Consider the following 25,201-nt stretch of genomic DNA (forward strand, 5'->3'; position numbering starts at 1 on the left):
GGAAACTGCAGCAGACTTTATTTATACACAGAGAATATGAAAAAATACCTCCTCCCACCCCACTGTCCTGCTGGTAATAGCTTATCTAAAGTGATCATCAGGTGGGCCATTTCCAGCACAAATCCAGGCGAAAAGATCAAAACAAGGACAAAAACTCAGCAACGTAAGTGGCAGGAGCAATGGGGGTGGGGGGGGGTGAGGGAAGGGTGCACTAAAGATGGTATTGCCTTAAGTTTGGGAAGAGCTGTATTACTTGAGATTGCCAGAGGTGTTTAATTCAGGGTCTCTAGAGAAGGAGCAATAAAATCATTATTGCACCCCTCATATTCTGGTTGCGCAGAGAGCCAGCGCGGGGGCTAGGCACCCCTTAGCTATTCAGGGATTTTGCAACAAATAGTTTTCTTCATCGGAAAATGCCAGTTCATCAAAACTGTTTGCGAAAAAAAGGTCACTTTTGACAAATTTCCTGTTGAAAAAAAAAAATAAGTTCAGTAAGTTGAAACTCCCCATTGGGACATTTTTGAAACAAAAAAGTTCCATTTATTGGTTCAAAATGACATTTCATTTAGCAGTGTAAGTTAATTTCTAGTAAAAAAAAAAAAAAAATTGACCAGAAGGTCAAAATCGCCATGATATATTCCAAATGATTTGACCTGATTCTTTACCAGATTTTAGGTCACATTGTTGAGATTTTGACATTTTGTCCTGGTTCGGGGCAGGAACATTCTTCAAAAGCTCAAAAACTCTCCCTGGATGGGAAAGCCATTTCCCACTGTCATGGTCTCTTAGTGTTGCCTTTCGAGGGGCCCCAGTTTCTCCTGGCTAACCCTCCATAGCTCACATTCAATCAGGTCAATTCCTGGACCTTCCCCTCTAATTAAGACTAGCAGCCCTCAATTTTATGGCTTGCAATCTGCCTAAGTCCCTTGGTTACTTTCTTGGAGACAGCTTGGTGCAGGGCTGTCACCCCTTTCCTGTCCCACATCTTTCTGTCTTCTTTTCCTTTGCTGTACTCTGCTTTATAGCAATCCTTGTTTCCTCTATTGGCCACAGCTGTGGGTGCCTGTCTCCATGACTGGCAGCTCTGGCAGCTATGTAGGGGGCGGGGGGATGATCAAGCGGCTTACTTGTAAACAGGAGAGGTTCTTCTCCCCTCTTTGTCTATGCTCAGAATGGGGTTTGTAGACCCCGTTACACCTACCCAGCCCTAGAATTGCAGGTGCCTTGCACCTCTTAGGAAAATGCCACTGTAATCATTAGCCAATAAGTGATCCAGGACAGGGGGGTTGCCCTATCTCTCTGCTGTCCATAAGGCACTCTGAATACCCGCAGCCCTATATAAATAATAGCAATAGCCTGGCTTCCCTGGGACTGCAGGTTCTCTCCCCTGGTAGAGTCAATTTATCCTTTGAAGACAGAGACATTAAATACCATGCAGTTCACAGCACGGGGGCTTTGGGGCAAAATGCTCAAATGTCAAGCTCCTGTTTGCTCTGCTGGGTTGTTAAAGATCCAACAGGATGTTTTCACACCCCCGTGTCCTAGGCCAAAAATGTCCCCTTCTTTCTAGTGGTGTGTGTTGTCTAGTTGTTCTCCACCACCCCAGAGCTATCTGCATTGCAGTGATTCGGGATAAATCTAGTTTAGGATTCTATTTGGGGTAAAAGGAACTGGGATCAATGTACAAATATTATTCCTTTAGTATTTTGTCTCCCCTTTTTACTTCCCTCCTCCACTCCTGTCTCATTTTCTTCGGCAGAAGGGTCCCCTAGAAAAGGGCCAGTTGAGAACAGAACAGCAAGTTCAGGAGACACTAGTAGGTCACAGCCGCTCCAGGAGACCACCGAGGAGCCTTGCCTTTGAGGGAGAGTTCTGTGGACGGGAAGCCAGCGATCTCTTCTCTGTAATAACCACGCGAAGCGGGATTTGGGTCTTATCAGCACACGGCCTAGGGCTCGTAACTCAACTCTGCCACTCGCCTGTGATGCAATCTCCCCCTTATCTCCTGCTTAGGAATTCCATATCTCCAGTGCAGTTAGGATGCCTTCCCCCTGGAGAGATGCTACTTAGAGATTTGCCAAATGAACAGATCCATGCAGGGCGACCAGACAGCATCTGTGAAAAATCAGGACAGGGGGGCGGAGGGTAATAAGCTTCTATATAAGAAAAAGCCTCAAATATCGGGACTGTCCCTATAAAATCGGGACATCTGGTCACCCTAGCTCCATGTGATAAGGCTTCTGCCACACAGAGACCTTCCGAACATGGATCATTAGAAGGGCTTATCTCTGCGGAAGAAAGGTGCTCCACCCTGGCCTCTTTGCAGCACTTCTTCCCTTCTCATCAGCATACAGGACTAGATGTGCCATCGCTGCGGCACGTCAGACATGCTCCTGGCCCCAGACAGCTTACAGTCCAAGAAGATTTTAGCTCTGGTGCCCTTTTCCAACTGCTAATTGAACAGCTATTACTTCAAAATCCTGCCTTTCAGTCTTACCTAAAATTTCCCCCTTGCAGTTTCTGCTGAATACAAAACCATCCTTCACTCCCTACCCTAAACTGCTGGTGTTGCTGCATGCTCTCGAAAAGCTGCCGTGTTCCTGCCCAGAGCTGGCTGCATTTTGGTAGTGGGTGAAGCATTCCCTCTTGTATACTGTGTATATTGCAGTTTGGAATCCCTGGGGATTAAAGTTGCTGTATAAATATAAGATTGTATTAGAACGGAAATCCACAGTAATTGCAAACAACAGGCATGCTTTGAATTCTCCCTTCATCTCTTAAGACTCCTAATCCCCTTTATAAGCGATATGAAAACGCATCTGTTCTTATCCAAGGAAAAGAAAATGCTGACAGAAGCCATTCAGCAGAGATTCTCTGTGGTTATTCATTGTCTCCGAAGTACAGTGTCCCTGACCTTTAGAATAGATACATGGGGATAAAGCAGCTGAGCTAAATCAGATAGGATGCTCTGGATACTTTCATATGGGGGCACAGAAAAGAAGGATGGTTTTGTGATTAAAGCATTGGACTGTGATGCAAAAAACTCTAGGTTGAATTCCTGCCTCTGCTACATCATTCCTGCATGCCCCTGGGCAAGTCACTTTATCTGGATGTCAACTCCCCATTTGTTATACGGGGATAAAAATATTTCTTTTGTCTATGGACAGTAAACAGCGGGGAAATATAGACAGCGGGAAATCAGGCTGTTTGCACATGCCAGGAATGCTCGCTGCAGTTGCAGAGTCCCTTAAATAGTTCTCTTAATAAAGGTCCAGTTTAGCTTTAAAACATGGAGTCTTCTCGTGTTATTACCCAGTACGTGTCCATGAAAGAGAAATGGCTGGGAACTCGCTCTGTAAAGGGGGTGAAATGGACATGGATCACCTGCACTGACTCAGATAAAGAGAAAGGAGAATGTGCACCACAATTTCCGATTGCCTTCTCCTCCCCTTCCATTTAGCTGTTGTCTCTCTGTACGAGCATCGGAGGTGACATAAGCGACAGCTTCCCCACTGTGAGGTCAAGGTCACCCCCAAGTCCCATGAACAGCACCCTCTCAACAGCTGCAGCAGGGCACAGTCTAATAATGGTGCCTGGCTGAGAACCTTGACTCCCCAGGGGAAACATTTTTGATTTTGCCAAACTTTTTTGATTTTCTGTCCGGAAAATTTTGGTTTGTTAAAATGAGCTCAAACATTTTATTTCAAGTCAGTTCAACATTAAACCGCATTGGCCTATGCTGTGGTGGTGCCTCATGGAAATTGTAGTTTAGGTGTTTTAGGCTCCCATTCTCGCCCATGGGCTGGGCTCCTCGGCTAGACTGCCTCGCCCATGATACCCGACGGTCTCCCCTCTGCCTAAGCCGCGTGGTGCATCATGGGAGTCTCAGGGCCGTGGTGCCTCACTGTCAAATGCAGGTGCTGTGGTGGGGTGCGGGGCATAGCTGGGTCTCTCAGATAGCCAGACGACTTACAGCTTTGAAGAAAAGGAGCAAGCTCTGCTCTGACTGGGATTTGCCAACACGACACGAATACAAATAATAATAATGCTGTTATTCCACTGTGACATGTGCCCTTTTGGGTTTGATTGTTGCTTACAGCCCGGGGAAGCGTTGTGTGTGGCTATGCGCCCATCTCCGGGATCTGATCGCGTACAAGCCACTTGAGCCCTCTCTCTCCTGGTTACCATGATACTGTGATTGTTACCTGTTGGCTCTCTCTGTCTCCCCAGTGCCTGTTGGTAGATTGGATAAGCAAACTGATGGATGGATTGGACCCTGCATACATACTTCGGGTTTATAAAGCAACATTTTCTGTCCGATTCGGCACACCTGAATCATTGTTACTGCTGATAAGCATAGAGCATAGAACAGCAGGGCACTATTGCAGCAGAGCCACTATTGAAGTCCACGCACACCTGCAGCAAGCACCCATTCACAGCATTTGAAACACAGCAAGCTGACAAATGTACTCAGTTACAGCAAAGCAGCTGCAAGGAGAAACGGAATGACCATGCGCTTTGCCATTCAAGGTTCAGCAGAGGCCCACACAGCGATTGCAAAGTGGAGAGGTTGTTGTCAGCCTTTCAAGGGGAGTTACCTCCCCGCTGTTCGAAGGCTGAGGCCCAGATAATCCAATTTCACGTCCAGCCTTTAGAGTGTTATTGGATCTTCCTGGAATTGATGAATGCTGGCGCTCCAGAAGGGGGGGACAGCGGGAAACAGCCAGCGGCAGAGGTCTCTTGTCTTTTGTTACAGGGCAGGTGAGCCTTTAGCAGTGGTTGCAATTAAAACTCTCCTCCTTGAAGGTACCACCCTGTATCTGTGACCATTGTGTGTTTTAAACAGAGCTATTGAATTCAGTCAGGAGTGCTGCAGGAAACTAAGTAGTGTTATATAGCTTAGGCTACCAGTTACTTCCCCATCCCTTTGTTGAACTAATTTCAGCATGTTATAATGACTTGTCTGTCTGTAACACCTTCCCGAAGCGATACATGGGGAATGATTCAGTGCAAAGCAGCCATCGCTGGGGTGGAACATAGCCGCTGTTTCGCAGCATAGAACAATGCTACACAACAGTGTAGGGTGGGAAATAGAGTAGGATCAAATTACAGCTGCAGCTGGATTTAGGAAGGCAGAATGTAATGACTGAATTTGGAATTTGACCAGGACACTGGCGTTATTATCCCTGCTCTCACAGAAAGCGCCGGGAGACTCTCCAATGAGCACATGTAGTTGGAGGCTGGTTTCAGGATGGGTCTTCCAGCACCATAGTGCCCCAGGGCACCATGCACAGGCATTGGGTTCAGTAGAGTGCCCTCCACTGACATACCAACGCCCCTTCCTTCAGCACCCTGGAGGAGCTGATCAGACAATGCCAGTGCTAGCCCATAGGGGACCCCAGCAGGTATATCTCCCCCCTGCCAATACTAAACCAGACAAGTTCTTATAATAAAAAGTGAATAGGGGGCCCTTGAGCTGCTCGGGGCCCCAAGCTATTGCTTAGTTTGCTAATACCTAGCACCGGCTCTGTGGCCAGACCTGGCCCTACTTTGGCCTTTGACCTTGTTGGGGCCAGATTCCAGTATGACCACTCCTGTTGTCAGCCTGAGATTTAACTCACCCCCACACTAAATCAGCCTTGGGTGAAACACAGGGATTTCACCACTAAAATTAAGGAAAAAATGCTCCACGGCTGCTAAGGTGCCCCCACCTCAGGAATGCCCCTAACAAGAGTCATAACATCCAGGGTTATAAAGTAGAGACACCCAGGCACTGGGAAGTTTAGGGAGGAAACAAAAAGTCCCCAAGAATTGGTGAAATAGATAAGATAAGCTCTGACCAGTGAATTTCTGCTGACCATCTGCGCAAAGAAGGTCATAAATAAGTTACAGTTTGGGAATGAGAGATAAAATGTAAAAAGAGTTGAGCAGGGTGGAGAAAACATAGGTGCCAGTGCGTGACTGGTTAAATTATGTTACCTCGGGGGACTGAATAATGTGGTAGGTTTAGTTAGTTAAAGGAGGTAGCTAGTTTTACCTATATAATGTAACAGAAAACAACGCCCTTCAGGAACCATCTCCGGACTGGAATTTAACATCAAGCTGCTAGAACTCTGACCTCTCTGCATGACCATGATGTGCAAAGGCATCGCTGGACCCCCCAGACGAGAGCATCCGGGCTGGCCATTGGGTGAATTTTGTCTGTATATTACAAGTGGCGAGCATAAGAAATTTCCTTGGTATATGTCTTCTGTGTGTGTTGCTAATCAATACATGTTTAGAGTGCAGCTGTGGAAGGCTCTCTCACTGGGAAAAGGTTCTGCAGACCCGTAAAGCCCTAAGCCCCAAGGGAAAGGGCAGGTACGTAAATTGACCTGGTTTCTTCCTGAGCCCTGTGGATAAGAATAGGTGCCTTACACCTTGAGCCCTTGGAAGGAAAAGGTGGGGGATGCTTAAATTGATTGCGTCACGTCTTGAGCCCTCAGTAGGGTATAGGCAGGGTGCCCTAGATTTTTCACAGGTAACATATAGGACCACTTAGAGCACTGGAGCTGGTTTGTTTATGTGGCATGTTGGACTGGTTTTAGTGCCACCCAGTGTGACATCACGACCCCTTATAGCCCAGCGACCAGACGTTGGGGCTGGCTCCAGTACTGCATGGGGCCAGTTCCAGATGGGTCAGTTTCAGCTGGTCAGATCCAAACCAAAACCTAGAATCCAAATACTACTAAATTTGGGGAAAGTTTGGATCCTGCTCCATATTTGCTTCTGGCTCCTTTCTCTATAACACCCTATAAATCAAATCAACCTCCTAGAGCTGGATGCTTCTAATCTTTGAGAACAGCCTGATGCAGATCCAGCTCAGAGCTATGCCCCTTGGGCCCTGGTCTAGCTTTAGCGTCATGTTGGGGCTGTTTTTGGCCTGCGATGGGGACAACATCAGTGCTGGGGCTTTATAAACTCCTGTTCCAGCCTGATTTGGAAGCACAAGGTTGAAGGCCAAATGCCTCCATTTTCTGAGCTGTGCCAACTATAATTTTCCAGCCATACACGCCAGAGGGAATTTTTGCACTTACTTAGAAATGGTTTGTTTTATTGTTCTGCCTAATTAAGCTCTGAACCCTCCAGCTACAGCCTTGTAATGACACAGGTCAGCATCTCAGTCAGACACCCAAACCGTTCTATGGACTCGCTCTGAATGACTCTATAAACCTGACATCTGCCCAGGGGGCTCCTGGAGCAGCGGTTGAAAAGCAATCCCTGTGCACTCCAGTGGGCCGTGGGTTCTGCTGTCCGGTCCAAAGGAGAACAGGATCTCAGCGGGAGACGGGACTCTGACACGGATGAGCTGAGCAGCTAAGTGCTCTTTGGCGGGGGTAGGAGAGAGGGAAGTAATTTTTCCTCACACTAGCTTTGAGTGTAGAGCGTGCACGCAGGGGTGACATTTGTGAGGTGACAGTAAATAGAAACATCGTGATGATCACTTTAGATAAGCTATTACCAGCAGGACAGTGGGGTGGGAGGAGGTATTGTTTCATGATCTCTGTGTGTATATAAAGTCTGCTGCAGTTTCCACGGTATGCATCCGATGAAGTGAGCTGTAGCTCACGAAAGCTCATGCTCAAATAAATTGGTTAGTCTCTAAGGTGCCACAAGTACTCCTTTTCTTTTTGAGAAACATCGTGTGCGAGCCAGTTCCATCTCAAGCTGTTGTAGTAGAGGTTGCATATGAGCGAGCCCGCCTCCCCTTCCTCTCTCTGATCCCCTTTGCTGATGCACTGGGACTGACCTGATTGAAACCACCCCAGAGGCTGGCTTCTCCTCCAGGCTATCTCTTCTCAGAGCCTGCAGCAGCCTGACGAACCAGGGAGACGGAACAAAGCAATGCTGGGTGCGTGGGGGTGTGGGCCAGGTCCCTGAGGCTAATTCTGTCATGAGCACAGTGTGAAAGGTCCCTAGGCCATCTCAAACCTCAGCTTCAGAAAAGCTCGGGGGGGCTCCCACCATCAGGTCACAACCAGGAAACAATTGAGAATGTCGCCATGCAGTACCAAGCTGCTAGGGCGAGGGTGCCTTGCCCAGTGGTTCTGAACCTACGGCTCGTGGACTGACAGGTGTCAGGGAATCACAACCACCCTGCCCTTCCGATATGGCTAAATGGGATCCTGGCTAGGTGGGAGTGGGGTCCTTACATGGAAAAGGGAGTCCCATATGACTGTAACCCTGCTTGCTGGGAGTGGCAGTCAAGCCCGGCTTCAGTGGTGGCTAGAGATTGATGAGCCTGCTACAGCCTTGGCTAAGAGAGATGCATCTTGCAGCTCATGCATTTAGCTCCAGAAATCCCAGGTTTGATCTTCACTGCCAATGCCCGTGTGTGGGTCAGGGTTACAAGTGGTGGCCCATAGGGGGATTTGAGGCAAGTCAGTTGGCATGCACTTCCCTGCCCAGAGGGCATATGTAACCCCACGCTTGCTCGGAGTGACACTCTGTGCCCCTTGAGTGGTGGTTAGGCCCCCTAGAGATTGGTGAGCCTGCTAAGAGAGATATATCTTTTAGCTCATGCATTGAACTTCAGAGCTCCCAAGCGGCCTGTGTGGGTTGGCATTACATGGAAAACATGGTGAACCACCAACGTAGTCTTTAGTGGAGGACTCAGGACTCCTGGGTTCTATTGTTTGCTCCTTCGCTGACTCTCTTTATTATGGTCAATTTAACCTCTCTGCGCCTCAGTTCCACTTTTGAAAATCAGTGGTTGTCACAACAGGGGGTGCTGAATGCTTTTGAACACCTGGGGCAGGATCCTCAAGGTATTTATGCACATCATTCCTGTGGAAATCAAAACCCTAAATACCTGTGAGGCTCTGGGTCCTGGCCCTTAGGTAGGATCCTAAGCAGGAGCTGAGTTCTTTGGAGAATCCAGCCCCAACTGGAGGTGCTGAGTACTTGGAAATCTGGTCCTGAGCTCTTCTGAAAATCTTTCCCCAGGTTCTGCAGGGCATGGAACATGACTTATTTGGAGAGGCCTGGCACATACTAAATAGAATAATAATCATAATGTTTGTAAAGCACTGTAAGATTCATGGATGAATAGGAGAGCTATATAGATGCCAAACATTGCTCTCTGTTCTTCCCTGCAGCCGGCAAGTCTGAAGCCAGCTGCATCGCTTGTAAAGCAGAAGGGAGCAGCACAAGATGTATATACACACATGCTTTTTTTGTATGTGAGTGTCAAGATCAGAGTGTCAGGTATAAAATGCTGCCAGAGCCTGGTAGGCAAAAATTGACAAGGGAATCCAGTGTTATCTGGAACTGTTCTCTCCAGAGAGGTTGAAAATCTTTGATAGGTTCACTCCAGGGGGAAATAACTTTGGTGGATAAGAGGCGTTGATGTGTGTGAAGCAAAAGGAAATCCATGTGCATTCCACAGCAGCAGCAGGGTTTGAAACTGACATGTATTCTTCCCCCTCTCCCACCCCACTCCCTGTTTATTTTATTTTCCCTTCTTTCAAAGCAGCCCTGAGTCGCCCCGCTACTAGGAGTGTTAAAAAGAACCAAGTCACACCAGTGCCCCACAGCATGTGTGTGTGTGCGGGGGGGGGGGGCAGCAAAAAGGGGGAAGATAGGGAGGGAGGGAGAATGTCAATAGGCAGATCTGAAAAGCAAACAGAGGAAATGACTGTGAGCTTGTCTACACTTGAAACACCATGTAGACACTACCTACACCGACCGCAGGGGTTCTCTCATTGGCATAGTTAATCCACACACAGCCCCGAGAGGCGGTAGCGTGTCCGCGGAGTTCTTCTGTTGACCTAGTGCTATCTTCATGGGGTCTTAGCTCGGCTTTACTGCACAGCTGAGGGTGTGGATTTTTCACACAGCTGAGCAACGAAGTTCTGCCAACCTAGTTTTCTAGTGTAGACCAGGCCTATGTTGGGGGTGGGGGGTGGGGTGTAAAGTCTCCCGTGGTGCAGAGAAAACAGCTTTCATGAATTCTCCCAGTTTGGAGAGGAGGGATGGAAAAAATGTAAAACTTAAGCTGAATCCTGGTTTTCTTTTTCTGATTAAACTCCCAAGCAATGGCCCAGTCAATGAGGGGCAGATTCTTTGCTGCATCACCCCTGGAGAGCCACAGCACACCCCAGCTTCTGTGCTGCTGTGGGAGCCAAAACAGCCCCCAACACAAGTCAGAGCAGCACCAGGGACTGGTCTCCCTAATGGCAGCCTCCTACAGAATCCCTGTAATGCCCGGCACTGTGGGCAAGCACTCTTCCACTCCTGGTCAATCAGGGGCACACACTATGCTGGGCCTGCAAGGGTTGGGGAGAGTGCAGGGCTGCTTATATAACCCACTGGTGAGTGTGTGTTACAGGTCCCCCCGCTGTGCCCACCCACAGAGGCTTTGAGCTGTTACACGCCCCGCTATAGGAGGGTGTCTCTTCAGCTCAAGCTGTGGCAGTTTATGTATTTAGCTTTGGAGGTCCCTGCTTCAGTCCCTGGTGTATCACCCAAGGAGGTGGCCATCACGCCTATAGTGGTCCTCCACTGTGTTGGGGGAATTCTTATTTGACCAGCTGCAGCTGCTTCAAGTCACCTCTGTACGCTGCAGGGAAAGGGTCAGGATTGTGAAGAGCCCCATTCTTACACCAGGATTAACTCTATTGCAATCAGCAGTGCTCCACCAGTTTGATATAGGGCTGAAGCAGGAGCGAAGCAATCAGGCACCTGCCATTCCAGTCAGCACCCTGTTAAGCCTAGCCCAGGACCTGCATAACAGCTTGCAAACAGGTGGGTGTAAATCAGAGCTTCTGAAGTTGTCAGCACGCCCGCCTCTCTGCAAAGACATAGCCGTCAGCCCATTGTTCATCCGAAATTGACACAGGGCCAGAAGCACTAGGCACGAGTGCACGACCAGCCACCACAAAGGGATGTCACGAAGATAGTCATGGCAAGTCTGCAGGGACTGCAGGTGTATGTGCTTCCTTCTGGAGGAAGACTGATGGGATGTGTGCGTCGCTTATTTGTACCTGTTGGAACCATTATCAGCCTTGTATGCAGCAGGTTGTTTTCATCCATCATAGCCCTGCATGTAGTTTTAAGGGTGAAGGCATTTGGTTAAAGTTTTGGGGGAACAATAAACCAGCGCATATAAATTAGATGCTAATATGTGACTGAGGCAACCACCAATGATACAAGAGGCTGTGTTCAACTCCACATCACCGACACATGTACGCCATTTTCTGTCCCAAACTGCTGCATAATATTCTGCTGGAGTGAATACCAGTGCCAGCACTGAGGTCTGGACAACATTTGTCTCTGCTGTCCAGGAGGTTCCTACCAGCTTCTGGATCAAGGCACCGGGGGAAGTGATCTTTTTTTTTTACTTCAAGTGTTCTAGATGAGGCTGATGTGCTAGACTATGGTCCAGCTTGACGCTTAAGTAAGTGACGACTGGCTGCAAAGGGAGTGGACGATCCTTGACACGGACTGTAAGGGGTTGATTGTCCTGGCAATTGTTCACTTGGAAGGTTGTGGCCACTGTCTTAGACTCACTGAATGTAGGTCTCCACTCATGAAAGTAAGTAGCCAGAGCTCCAGACTGTGACCCTTCACTATCATGTAGCTCATTACCCGCATCAGCAAGAGAGATCTCATCTGCATACTTGTCGGCCTTAATTGTTGGTAGGTCCTAAGAATATATGTTGAAAAAGAGTCTGGTATGGAGATGCCTAAGCTGGCTGACTGTCTGCAGCTTGCAAGATGACGCTCCGATTCGTTATCATTTCCATGATAAACCACCGCAGGGGCTTACAGGGAATAATAGTCTGCAGCAATTTGGCGATCAGCCCCCCCCATGCCAGCCGACACGTCCACCAGAATGATGGCAACTTCCCTGCCCGTCTCAAAAGCATCGTCAATGTTTTGTGTTGGGCAAATAAGTCACTCTTGGGTACACCCTCCACATCTGAAGCCAGCCCGGACAAAGGGCACAGGTGGTTCAATAATCTCATTGATGTGCACCAGAATCAATCACTCCCTAAGCTTGTATGTAACACAGGCCTGAGGCAAGAGCGATGGATTGACAGCTCTTAGAATCTTCCAGTGGTTCTTCTGGCTTCGACTTTTGCCCCACACCAGATTTTGGGGATGCAGTTGTCCTGGCAACGTTGAGGAGGAATCGAAGCAGCCAGCTTTTGGGCCTAGGTGAAAAAGAAACGCTACATGGATACAGTCCACACCTGGAGTGTTTCCCGTTCCCGTAGGCTATCTGGCCTGGTCCAGTTCTTTGTCTGAAAAGAAATGCCCAGGAAGTGGTGAAAAATCAAATTATATCTGCAGCGGGACACAGTGTCCTCACCTGAGAGATGCGCACCTTAGAAATACCTCTAATAAAGTAACAGCAGCAATGCGACATGAGACTTTGGGACAAGCCGTGAAACCAGCTGCCAGATCCACCATTAGACCAGCACAGCAGGCCTTCTGATTTTTAGATGGGCAGCACGAATTGCCTCCAGGCACGCTGCGCAGTGTTACAGCACGGTTGCTAGCGGGAAGACCACCACCGAAAGGGACGGCAGAGGGGGCAGCCTCAGCATCTGAATCCATCGGCCAGGAGCCACTGGTGATCCATCAGTGATCCATCAGTCACCATTTAACAGCAGGTCTCCTTGCTGCAGCCAATGCGTTTAACTCTAAGGGCCTGGCTGTACAGCACAGCCTCACACTCCGCGGCCCTGGGATAGGAGAGAGCCGCAATGCTCTCTACATGGTTTGCTATCCAGCTACGCCTCGTCTATTAAAAGCATTTAATAATAAGGTAGCTCAGTGCTGATGAAAGCTGCCAGTTCACTGAAGGCACCAGTCTCTCTATTTAGCTGCAAAACAGGTGCGCCATTGAAATCGGCCCTTATATCTCCACTCACCAGTGAGCTTTAACCCTGCTCTAGTAGGCTCACACCGAGGAGAGATCAGTGTCCATGGCTCATTTCCCTCCCCCCTCCGCTGGGATGGCCAACAGGAGGAACAACCAGCTACACTGGGTGGGGTTCTCTGCCTCAGGCAGGAGGTCAGACTAGATCAGCAGTGCTCAGACTGTGGGTCAGGACCCCAAAGTGGGTCATAACCCTGTTTTAATGGGGTCACCAGGGCTAGTGTTAGACTTGCTGGGGCCCAAGGGTTTCCACCCTGGGCGGCGAGACTAGGGCTTTGGCTTCGGCCCAGGGTGGTGGGGCTCGGGCAAGCTCAGGCTTCAGTCCCCTGCCCTCCTGGGGTCGTGTAGTAATTTTTGTTGTCAGAAGGGGGTTGCAGTGCAGTGAAGTTTGAGAACCCCTGGATGATGATCAAACCTGCCCCTTCCGATCCTAACTTCTATGAGTCCATGAATGTGGTTTTTGTGACATGGCCACCAGTCTCCTAGAAACTCCTTCTCCCATCCCCTTCTCAAAACTCATTCTGATGTTCAGTTCTCCAGCCCTGATCTCCTTTCTGGGTTATCGGCTCCTAGCCTCTTACTTTATTGTTCAGTATTATTATCTATTGTGACAAAGTTCCTTCTCTGCTTTGGTGGGTCCTGTGCTTATTGGAGGATTTTCTCACCTCAGAGGTTCACGGCAGCCCTCAGTTTGGCCGTTTTCGTGGCTCAAATCTGCCGTTCACTCAGTTAGCCTCATCGTTGGCCAGCATGGAGAAAGGAAGAAGAACAATCCCCACAGTCTCTGCTGATCCACCTATTGGATCGGGGAACAGGCCAGAGACCTTCCCCTCTGGTGGAACCCACAGTCCAGGTCAACTCCTCTGGTATCAAGTAGGGAGTTGGGGGAATGGAGGGATGGGGGAAACCCGGGCCTGCCCTCTACTCCGGGTTCCAGCCCAGGGCCCTGTGGATTGCAGCTGTCTACAGTGGCTCCTGTAAGAGCTGTGTGACAGCTACAACTCCCTGGGTTACTTCCCCATGGCCTCCTCCCAACACCTTCTTTATTCTCACCGCAGGATCTTCCTCCTGATGTCTGATAATGTTTGTACTTCTCAGTCTTCCAGTAGTTCGCCTTCTTACTCTCAGCTTCTTGTGCCTCTTGCTCCCAGCTCCTCGCACACACACCACAAACTGAAGTGAGCTCCTTTTTAAACCCAGGTGCCCTGATTAGCCTGCCTGTCTTAATTGATTCCAGAAAGTTCCTGATTGTTCTGGAACCTTCCCTGTTACCTTACCCAGAGAAAAAGGGACCTACTTAATCTGGGGATAATATATTTGCCTTCTATCACTCTCCTGTAACCATCTGGCCCGACCCTGTCACACTATATTGTGGACCTAACAGAAATTACGGCTCCATTGTGCTAGGCACTGTACAAGTACATGGTAAGAGAAAGCATACACCCTGAACAGCTTAATTAAAGCTCAACCTTCTTGGGAAAAATGCTGTTCTCCCACAAGGTGTTGATCTTTGGCTTCCCTCACCGTGTGTTGTCATCCTTTATTGTGATGTCTGTCCGATTCAGACTGTAAAATCCTCGGAGACCTTTTCTTCTTGCATGTCTCTAACAAAGCATGCCAGAAAGAGAGGTGGTCCCTGCTCTAACTCAGCTACAGAGAAACATCTGAACCTACAACACCTTTGGAACTAGGACAATTGACACCAGTTGAGTATCTGCTCCCAGATCAATGTTTTTCCTCATTTTTGTGGCTCTCCTTCCTGCAGTCCATCAATACTCCCCTAATTGCTACTCCTATACTGGAAGTGCACGCAGCGGAAAAGGGTGTGGTGGAAGAGAAATATGGGGCAGAATGGGGGAGTCAAGTGGAGAAAGAAGTCCTTCTCTGAACTTGAGTCAGAGATTCCAGTTTGATTTGGTTCATGGCCTGGATGAAGATTAGAGCCAGCTCTTCTGCTTTGTGAATGTGGTCAGAATCATTGGTTTAAATGGCAATGAAAATGCTATGTCACTACTTGTACATGATCACTCTTCTGGGGTGAGCTCACTGCAGCCTGTCGTCCTAGCAGTAAAGCATCCCTCCCAGAGACATGTGCTACTGGAAATCAAGGATGCCTCAGGTCTAGTTCCTATGACTTGTTGTGTAATCTGGGGCTAGTCACTTAGACTGTCTGCCTCAGTTTCCCCATTTGTAATAACTTCAGAGTGTTATTTAAAGGCTCAATTAGTTAATGGTCATAAAGTGCTTTGAAGATGAATATGGAAAAGTAGCTTGAGTTCTACAGATGACCCACAAAGGAAAAGAAAGGACTAGAAGGATTATAACATCACAAGTGATGACAACTGAATAACAGAGAGGGAAACTGAATTTTAGTGAGGCTTTTAAAAACTTTTATTTTATTTTTGTTAGCTCCTGCTCAACTCAAACCCCTGAGAAACACATGGGAGAAAAGGAGGTTTTGTTAAAGATGCACCATAAAGAAGCATAAAAGAGCAAAACCCTCAGTTTGTTTTCCTTTTCAGGTCACCTTTAATGATGGAGAAGCTAACGTCTCTCTCTCTAACTTTTTCTGCTCTGTGGTATGCTCATTCACACATGACTGCCAGCTCCGCTTCCTTCAATCTATTCCCTAACACGCGGGAGCGGCATTACTGAACGTCTTGAATATACTCAGCACTTAAGGTTTCATTGAGATTTGTGCATGGTCGCTCCAAAGGCGCCTTGTCACCGTCACCTCTGTTGTTTGCCTGCGTCAGGGCCGAGCACAGTGCCAATCCCCTCAGCCATCAGCAAATCCAATTTTATGGACATGGCTAAACTTGTGTGATGTGCGGTGGATTAATTCCGGGAGAGCATTGCTTTTGTGATGCTGTAATTCAAGCTGTTTTCATAAGCCAGCGAGAGTGGCACTTGGACATTTTCATATCACGGGGTCAGGCAACAGTTGGCCACGCTGGGACGGATAGGCCAGGAGTTTGCTTGGCCAAAGGTCAACACCACTCTTACAGTGCAGCATCAGATTGGTCAAAGGTTCTAAACAGGCAGCCCAGACGGGTTCATTTGATTTCACAGGTGTGAATAGGTCAAAAGGCGACTAGAGATGCCAAGGATTGTGTGTTTGTATTGCCAATTTGCAATGCCGTCCGTGACTTATTTGCTGGGTGTATGTATAGATCGTGTTACGGTTCCCTCCCCACTCTGAACTCTAGGGTACAGATGTGGGGACCTGCATGAAAGACCCCCTACGCTTATTTCTACCAGCTTAGGTTAAAAACTTCCCCAAGGCACAAATCCTTCCTTGTCCTTGGATGGTTACTGCTTCTGCCACCAAGTGAGTTAGACAAAAATTCAGGAAAAGGACCACTCCTGTTTCCCTAAAATATCCACCCAAGCCCCTTCACCCCCTTTCCTGGGAAGGCTTGAGAATAATCTACCAACCAAATAGGTAAACCAGATTTTTAAAAAACAGAACTTTATTATAAAGAAAAAAAAATACAAGAAGCACCTCTGTAAAATCAGGATGGAAGGTAACTTTACAGGGTAATCAGATTCAAAACACAGAGGATTCCCCTCTAGGTAAAACTTTAAAGTTACAAAAAAACAGGGAAAAACCTCCCTCTTAGCACAGCTAAAATTCACAAGCTAAAAACAAAAGATAATCTAACGCGCCTTGCCTGATTTACTTACTCTTTTTGCAATATTGAGACTCATTTTAGGATGATTTTAGGAGAAGGAGTTTTCTGACTTGATGCCAGGGCCAGCTCTAAGCACCAGCAAAACAAGCAGGTGCCTGGGGCGGCACATTTCTAGGGGCAGCATGCTGGCTTCCCCAGAGAACACACTCAAAAAAAGAGCCCAAACAAAGCCTCCCCCCCACCCCCGCCGATTTGAAAGTATCTTCTTTCCCCATTGGTCCTTTTGGTCAGGTTCCAAACAGGTTATTTGAGCTTCTTAACCCCTTACAGGTAAGGAGGAATTCTAGGCTACCCTTAGCTATATGGTTATGACAGATGGGTTTATAATTAAAAATCACACCCTCCTCCTGAGCCAAGATGCAGCAGAAATGACTAACCCTTAAACGTACTTGTGGCGATCTATCCCCACACTGATCCAGCCCCTCCTGTGTCCCTCTCTGCTCATGGTTTATGTGCATCTGCCTCGCTATCACTTCCTTAAGCCACATGCCTGCAGTGACTTTGCTTCATCCCCACTGCACTGCAGCTGCTCGCCCCTCTATATTACCGCATGCAGCATGAGTCCAAAGCACTTCTTGGTCTGCTAGGGTTGGGATTCCCCGGATGGGGGGGGAGAATTCTAACCAGCAGATAATGGGTGACTTCTGGGGGACAATTCTCCTGCAAAAGGGTTTGTGGGTGGGTGTGGAAATCCTCTCCATTAAAACGAAAGCCAGAAAACCCTTCACCTGGGGAACTAACGACTGTAACAGTGCGTTTAATAATAACAACTAATACAGAGCATGCTCTTGGAGGTGCTTCTGGTATTGGGGGCTCATTTATGGAGTAGCTTCTCCCGTTGGTGTAGTTAACCCACCTGTGTGAGAGGCGGTAGCTACGTCGAGGGGCGTGCCGGCCACACCAGGGTTAGGTTGGTAGAACTATGTCACTCAGGGGTGTGGCTTTCTCACATCCCTGAGCAACGTGGTTATACCGATGTAGGCACAGCGTAGACCTGACCTTAGGTACTCTCCACTGAGCTACTGGAGCATGCTGAAAAATGACGTCACAGATCTGCTGCCATGGAGGCCGCCGGGGTCCGTCTACACGACAAAGAAAAACCTGCCGGCTCCAGCTCGCGGGGCTTGGGCTGCAGGGCTGTTCCAGGGCCGTGCAGACTTCTGGGCTGGGGCTGAAGCCTGAGCTCTGGGACCCTCCCATCTCACAGGGTCCTACAGCAGCAGTGGCAGAAGGTCCTTAAAAGCGTGGGGGACAACCAGAGCCTGAACCGTGGCCCCACCCTCCTGCAGCACCCCTTCCCCTGAGGCCCCACCCCCACACTGCTTCATTTCCCCAAGCCCCCCCACCCTCGCGCTGCCCCTCCCCTCGAGGCCCGCGCCCCCCCCACCCCTTCTTCCCAAGGCCCCACCCTGCACCGCCCCTCCCCCCGAGGGCCCGCCACGGCACCACCCCTTCTCCCCGAGGCCCTGCCCTTGCACTGCCCCTTCCCCTGAGGCCCTGCTCCCACACCACCTCTTCGCTCCAAGAACCTGCCCCCCACTTGCTCCTGTCCTCCTCCTCCCCCTGTCGCTCACACTTATGGTTGATAAAAAAGTTTTTAAAAGTGGGGGACCATGGCCTCTTCCCCACCCCCCCGTTTCAGCACCCCTGTCCTAGAGCCCAGGCTCTAGGGCCCGAGCCCAGAAGTCTTCACTGGAAGCAGGCTTGGGAGTTTACTGGATAAACCAAACCCTTTGCACCTGCCGATCTCAAAGCACTTTACAAAGGTGGGTGAGCAATGTTAGCTCCATGTGCCAGATGGGGAGAGCAACACACAAACAGGTGAAGTGACTTACCCTAGGTCACGCTGTGAGTCCGTGACACAGTCAGGAATAGAGTCGAAGGATGAAATCTTGGCCCCTTTGAAGTCAACAGCAAAACTACTATGGATTTCTATGGGGCCAGCATTTCAGCATAGGTTCCCTAACTCTCAGCACTCTGCTCAGTTCACAGGTGCACCTAACGTACTGAGTGATCCTTATATTTATATTTGGGCTGCCAGCTGTAATGTGCCGAACTTCCCGCACTGTTACTCCAATTAACAACCTCGCCCTGTGTCTGCTGGGAAGCCCCGGAGTTTTACAAGCCAGGCCAGAACACTGGGAAACAGGAAAAGGTGGGAGCTTACAGGGGGTCTGATGTGGTTCTCAGTGCAGTTCCCAATGCAGGGCTCAATTCACGGGGAGCAAGTGGGGGATAGAAAGAGAGTGAAGGAGACAGTGAGAAGGAGCGAGAAACAGCACCAGAGACCAGGCAGCAAGCACACATCTGCTGAGCTCCTCTTGCCCCTCCCAACACCTACCCCATACACGTTCCCTTGTCTTTCCATAGCACCACGGATGCAGCCAGCTATCCTCCAATGCACTCACCCTCACCTGCCTGCCTAGCATTGTGTTTGTACCAGAGTGGTTATCAGGATGGCTCTGGCTCTCAGATAAATGGAGGAACCTTTTATGAACCACTGTCTGTGGCATTGTGGCCTGAATTAGACCACTAACAAAACTGCCTGGTGTCACACGGCATATTATTTGCTGCATAAAATAGCTTCAAAATATTAGAGACCTGGATAATTGTTACAGTGCTTAAATTACACTGGAATGTGAGATCAGGGTATGATCAGGTTGTTATCCAAGGCCACAGAAATCAAGCCGCGGAGAGTTAAAGCTCCCTGGGCAACTGTAACTCTGACCTGGTCTGTAGAGTCATTATGGTAGGACGTAGGGTCTCTCATTACATGATCATATAACACTGGGCTGTGGGAGCCTTAACTCTGCATTTCCCAGCTCCTGGGGGCTTAAATCACAACCTTAGTGTTCCATTGAAACAGTTCTTTTCCCCCTGTTCCCAATGACATTATCTTGGAGGCAGTTTTTGGGAGTGAAAAGGGAAATCAGAAACCAGGGGAAACCTGGTTATTTCTAGGCTCAGTTCATAAATTAAGGCCCCCCCCTTACACCATTCTGGCTGTTTAACAGGATGTTAAAATGGAGGTAATATAATGTAAAACCGTTCTGCTGCCCCAGAGTAGTGTAGGGAGACCTTCGTTAGATCAGAATCGGGACTAATGCATTTAAAAAGGGGCAAAAATAAACCCATCAAAGGCTCTCTCTTAGATCTCTGTTAGTACAGCACCTGGCACAATGGAATCCCAGTCCAGGACTGGGGCTCCTAGGTGCTATGGGAGACACAAAATAAATAATTATACTAATTGTTGTTCCAGACGCAGCAAAGACACATTTCAAAATGCGCAAATACAGTAACTTTGCCCCTTCATTCAAGCTCCCTCCTCCACCAAGCACCCTCTCTCTCCTCCTTCAAACCCACGTCTCCCAGGAATGCTTCCCAATGTGGTCACCTCCCTCCATTCACCCTCTCCTTTACTCCTGCCTTATGTCTGGTGTTTGCCTTGTCTAGCCTAGACTCCGTTCCTTCTCTTATTGAAAACAGTAAGGGTCTGTCTGCACTGCTTTGTAAACCTGGGTCTGTGGGACCCAGGCTTGTGGATTCGGTGTGTTCAAGGCCATGCCTGAGCATCTACACTCTATTGTAAACCTGGGTTTACACTTTTTGGACTCGGGTCTCAAAACCACGCTGATGCATCCATACTGCACTACACAGGCCTTCTGACTCAGGTCTGAGGCAGGCCTGAGCTGCATCCTCACTGCAAAATGACAGGGCTAGAGTCTCAGCAGGACTTGGGATCAGACACACACACACCCTGTCCCCCAGGCGGGTTCTAGGAGCCAGGTCCTGAGGGCTTGCTGACCTGAGTGAGACTGATTTGTGTGTGGACGGTACGGGGGCTTGGACTCAAACCCGAGCCTAGATTTACAATGCAGTGTAGACATATCCCCAGAGCTCTGCCATAATCTGAATGAGAGCAAACTCAAGACCCTAGAAAAAGCTTTTGGTGCACGGAATGTGCAAAGTGCTGTGCAACGATACACTTATTACTATTATTTATGTTGTGTATTGTGGTAGTGCCTAGAGACCCCAACCCACTGGGCGTCCCTTTGTGGTAGGCACTGCACGTACATATGGTAAAAGGACAGTCCCTGCCCAGAAGAGCTGACCGTCTGAAGACCTGACCTAACAGGTGAGTGAAATGGACAAGCAGGCAGTGGGAAGGGCGGAGAAGGGAATAAAAAGGATGGGGTGTTATAGCATGGACTAGCTGATGGCACAATTCATAGATGCGAGCCAGGATCAGTAATTGCAACCTGCCAGCTGATGGATATTATTATTAGGAATTAAAGATTTCCGTTTGGGCAGAAATTCCTTCTCTACTTTGACCTGCACAGCTTGGCGCTGATCCAAAGCTGACTGAAGTCACTGGAAAAGTTCTCATTGAGCTGAAGGGACTTTGGATCAGGCCCTTTGAGCAGCTAGAAATACTGTTGCATGTGGACAACGGGTGCATTAGCACTGGGAAGAAATGCAAAGATAGAGTTAATATTTTGGTCAGACATGCAAGGGCTGAAAAACAAATAAAGCAGGGAAATAAGTGGGGACAAATGTACAATCCGTACTAGGTGTTTGCAAAAGCGGCACCCATTGGCCAATGTTCTTTTTCCTCATTATAACTCATTTGCAGATCAAACTCAGGAATTATCTCCAGGGACGTTTTCGGATGTAAATAGATGACTAGGCATGTTCTTATCATTTTTGCCGTCCCTAGTATTTATGCTTTATATTGTTTCCCGGGCACACTTCAATCAGATCATCTCGAAACTCCCAGTCAGATCAGGAGTGTTTTGACTGAAATGAAGATTAAACATTATTTGGGGATGATTCACAGCCACTAGCAACAAGATCAGCAAGAACTTTGGGGGCCTCTGGGGTGGAAAGTGCTGTATAAATGTATGGCATTTTTTATTTCTCATCTTATCACAGCACAATTGTTCACATCCTCTTTGTAGCATCCTTCTGTCTACTTAAATGCCAGTGTCTTAGACCCTCAACCACACAGCCAGATTCCGCTCTCAGTTATATCAGTTAAACAATGGAGTCATTCCCTGTGTAGCTGTGTCTCTGACACCCTCCCACTCTCTCCAGGCCCGTTATCATCCAGGTTGTTCTTCCCAAATCTGAATTGAAACCCCTGGACCAAACATACCCAGACTTTGAAAAACTTTAGATCTGGATTCAAACTTCGCAATCCAGCCCTTTATCTCTAGGATATGTATCTTTTTTCTATGGGTTACATCATACCACTGATTTGCTGGCATTGATTTCAATGGCGTCTTCTGCTTAAAAGGAACGAGATGACAGGGGCCTCCCGTATGGTGCCCAAAACTGTACGTGCTGTCCAGGATTTTCCAAAAGTGACCTGTGATCTTGGACACCCAATTCAAGACATCTTAAAGGGAGCTGAATTCCTGCGAACTGGTGCTCAGCACTTTCAGAAAATCAGGCCCTACCTGTTTTTGAAACTCCCATCATCAAAATATCTGAACACTGCATGATCTTCAGTGTATTTATCCTCACAGCATCCCTGGGAGGTAGGGCAGGGCTGTTCTCTCATTGTATAAATGAAGAAGTGAGGCACAGAGAGAGACTGTGACTTGCCCAAGGTCACACAGGAAGTCTGTGGCAGAGCAGGAAATTGAAACCAGGTCTCTCAAGCCCTAGTCTAGGGCTCTAACCACTGGGCAATCCTGCCACTGTCAAGATGCCCTACATGTTTCTAGTTGGGCTCCTGAAGTAACTGGTCTTTAGACAATCCTGCAGTACTGCCGACCCCAAACATTCAAAAATCATGACTGCGGCCCTCAAAAATCATAAACCTGCTGGGTTTGGAGCCTCAAGGTTTCACATTTTCAAACTCTTCTCCAAAACTGTGACATCTAGTAACTTACTTACTATTTTAAATGAAAGACAAGACTGTCAAGTAATATCCTGATTCCAGAAGCTGGGGATTTAAAAAAAACACATGATAGTCAGAAACACTGATCTTGTGCCACTATTCCAAGCAAAGTCTAACCAGCGTGTGTAAAGTAGGAAGAACCCTTCTGGCTCTCATATTTACACAACCCCTGTACTCCCCTTCCCTGCAACTACTGGACATTTTACAAGGCCAACAGTGATCATATGGGCCGTGCTGAGTGTATTATACTTGGCCTTCTTAGCCATATGTATTCAAGCAGGTGCCTGTGCCTCTCTGGGCTTATGAATTCTTCCTTCCCTAGTCGATATGTGCAGGTTGGTAGAAGATGAGGGAAAAGGGGAGTTAATTTCCAGGGCTATTCAGGCATTAATTTGATGTCTCAGTCCTGGCACACAGTGCAGGTGTGGACACTGTTTTGTTTGCTGCTGAGCGTGGGTGGTGCATATAAGAGGTTTGGGGAGGCTAAGCCTCCCCCAGAAATGCTGGCCATGCAGGAGGGCAAATGCCGTGGATGCGTGGGCACCTCCTTTTGGAGGCGTGCCAGCCTGCTGCCTTTGGAGCACCAGAAGTGAAGCTCCTAGAAGTGGGATTGCACCAGCGTCCAGACTGTGGAACACCCATACTCCACCCCAAGGACCTGCCTCCACTTGGCCTCTTCCTCCAAGGCTCCGCCCTCGCTCCATCTCTTCCCCGTAGCCCCCCGACCATGGAGAGGAGCAAGCAGCAGGCAAGCGGCAGACAGGCGGGGGGTGGGTGGGTGGGGACTCAGGGGGAGAGGCAGAGAGGTGCATGCGGGAGGGGCGCAGAAAGAGTCAGAGTGGAGGCAGGGCCTTTGGGGGGCAGGGCCACAGTCTGGGCACAAGTGGCTCCCGCGCGTCTAGGGAGCTTCCGGCACTCATGTGTAAGCCTCCCCAAACGGAAGACTCTCGCGCTGCCTATGTGGCGGAGATTGATGGTCACTTGGTGGATAGTCCAGAGGGGAGCTAAACCTGCTAAAGGGAAGGGACTGTTTGGGAAGCCATACTGCCAAAGGAAAGATGTCTTCCTTGTGTGGTGTAACTGCGTCTCCTGCATCCAGCCAAGACATTCAGGGATGGAGAAGCTGCTTTGCAGCACCTCTGGGTGATGGGTTGGTATTTTCTCCATTCTGCGGCTGAGAAACAGAGAAAGGAGCTGACTTTTCCAAAGCCATCTTGCTGGCTTGGTTAAATTAGGTATTTGAAAAATATTAATATCGTGTCTCCAGGGTGGATAAGAATCAATTATTTTTTTTAAAAAAAAATAAAAAAATCAGATTTCTTTTTATTTAAATCGGATTTTTTTAATGCTTTTTGAGGGACAAAAACCTAGCTATAGTTTTAATTAAGATACATTATAGCTCAAAGATATCTTATCATGGAATAGGGATTATAAATTCTAATTCTATAGTATGAGACAATATATTCACGTAATGTTTAAGAAAAGTTTTGTAAATGAGTTCCAATAGTTCATGGATTAGGGACCCAATTTTATGGGGTTCCAGGGGCTTCTGTATAGATTATTTAGATTAATCTTTCTATCTAACCAATGGGACTCAGTGCTCAGTCTAGAAGATACCATCAGAGATGCTTAGTTTTGCAGTTCTCAAACTGTGGATTTGTGTCTCCAGAGGTAACATGCTTGTTAACAGCAAAAGTGTTTTTAAATAAACAAATAATATAGAGAGGTGAGAAATAACAGACCTCAACTCTATTGTCCCTCTGCAAATTTGTGTACACAGAGTCAATCCCTTACCTCTCTCTAAAGGTGTGAAGTTTCAAAAAGTTCAATGAATAGAAGATTGCTGGGAGTGGAATAGATCTGGACTAGGAGAAGAAGTCTGGAGATAAATGTGAGAAGCGAGGGACATTGCTTGTTTTGTTAAAATATTATATGTTTGCTGTTGAAGAAAAAAATCCAGAATACAAAACCTTGTTGTTTTAGCTAAATAAAACAATTTAAATGTCTATCTGGTGATGTTCTCCTCCTAATACAGCATGGCAAGAAAATCCTCCAAATATTAATGATTAACCTGTTGAATTGGAGATAGTTCACCTCCCAATGATTTCATAAATATCTGCTTCAATTACCTTTGGTAAATGAAATAACCAAACAATCATTCATTTTCCGATATAGTTGTAAAACTAATCTGAAAAGTTTTCAAAATAAAGCACTGTTTAAAAATGTATAGTGTGTACCTTCTAAAAATGACACCTACATCTGTCACTGAGTTGTGAAGAATATGTATTAAGGTTATAACAACCAACAAGAATGTACTTTTATGTAGAAAACCATGATTAAATCGAGTCTTCCTGACTAGTGATTTAAATCAGGATTTAAATCAAATCCACCCTGTGTGTCTCAGAAGAGTTTGCTATTCCTGACTTCCTGCCCCACACAGTTGTACAGAGTTGTTGGGTGCCATTTAAGAACTGCAATATTTTACCCTAGTGTTGGATGAAATGAGCCCTGGTATATTGTATACATAGAGGATTGATTCTGATTTCATGCTGGTGTAAATCAAGGGAAATTCCACTGAAATCAACAGTTACCCAAAGGTAAAGCGAGTGAAAATGGGAGGAGAATCAGGCCTGTGGTTTGTAATGAGCCGATGAAAGCCACCTGTGCGGTGTG

This window comes from Lepidochelys kempii, chromosome 1 (assembly GCF_965140285.1).
Source record: "Lepidochelys kempii isolate rLepKem1 chromosome 1, rLepKem1.hap1, whole genome shotgun sequence".
Classification (NCBI taxonomy): domain Eukaryota; kingdom Metazoa; phylum Chordata; order Testudines; family Cheloniidae; genus Lepidochelys; species Lepidochelys kempii.